The sequence below is a fragment of the Penaeus monodon genome, chromosome 32 (genome assembly GCF_015228065.2).
Source record: "Penaeus monodon isolate SGIC_2016 chromosome 32, NSTDA_Pmon_1, whole genome shotgun sequence".
Classification (NCBI taxonomy): domain Eukaryota; kingdom Metazoa; phylum Arthropoda; class Malacostraca; order Decapoda; family Penaeidae; genus Penaeus; species Penaeus monodon.
This window is the reverse complement of record NC_051417.1, coordinates 28,295,301-28,296,172: the sequence shown is the minus strand read 5'-3', so window position 1 is coordinate 28,296,172 and position 872 is coordinate 28,295,301. Positions and strand designations below refer to the sequence as shown.

The 872-nt window shown below is 31.9% G+C and overlaps 1 protein-coding gene across 1 annotated transcript in view; it reads right to left on the bottom strand.

Annotated features, from left to right (window-relative positions):
* LOC119593785 (endochitinase A1-like) overlaps positions 1-872 on the bottom strand; it is a gene marked incomplete in the record, with an annotated part of 14,905 nt that overhangs the window by 13,370 nt on the left and 663 nt on the right.

The window sequence follows — 872 nt, the reverse complement described above, 5'->3', positions numbered from 1 at the left end:
GAAGAAAATATCTATATCTATGTATCTATACATACATTTATAAAATTTCTTTTCATATAGACATACAGTGGTGGTTGCAATACATTTAAAAAATAATGGCATTACTATCAGTTACTTCCATAAAAAATAAGTCAATTACTAAATACTTTACTCCCCCTGAAAAGTAACTAGTTCCAATTAATGTTCCTCTTGAAGAACTTAAATAAACAAGTAAGCAACGAAGGTTTGCACATTCAGTAGTGGTCTCAGACTAACTATCCAAAAAAGTATTTATTGGCTGTCAAAACCAGGATAAAGAATTTTTTACTGTTGCAAAAATGATAATCAAAGGTCAGAGTTAATTAACACACTGAACTCAGTAAAGGAATATTTTTTTCTTTCTTTTTCTCTTTTTGCACAGTACAATGCCTTTAGGCTGCAGGATGTCTTTCCTTACAGAGAAAGTTCTGTCCACTGATACACGTGAAAATAATGGGAAGTTAAGCTCTTTTTTTTTCATCAGCCTCTAGAAAGACTAATTTAAATACATCAGAGGAAGTATGATACCTCCACTCTGCTTGATAGGTCTGATAACAAAAACATTTGCTTAACATTAAAGCATTTTATACTTCTCAGAAACTTTGGATTTGGATGGGGTTAGCCTCTCTACAGGGCTACACCTCTTGGACTTATTTCATAAAGAACCATAACAGATGCCATTTCATAAAAAGAAGTACGGGCATTATACTTCAGCATTACACCCACCACTGCATCTATATATACTTCAAGAGAATGGACCGAGGAAAAATTATATCAACTGAACTATTGTAATCATATAAGTAATAGCTAACAATAATATACAATTACTTTCCAAACACTATTCATACCTTAAA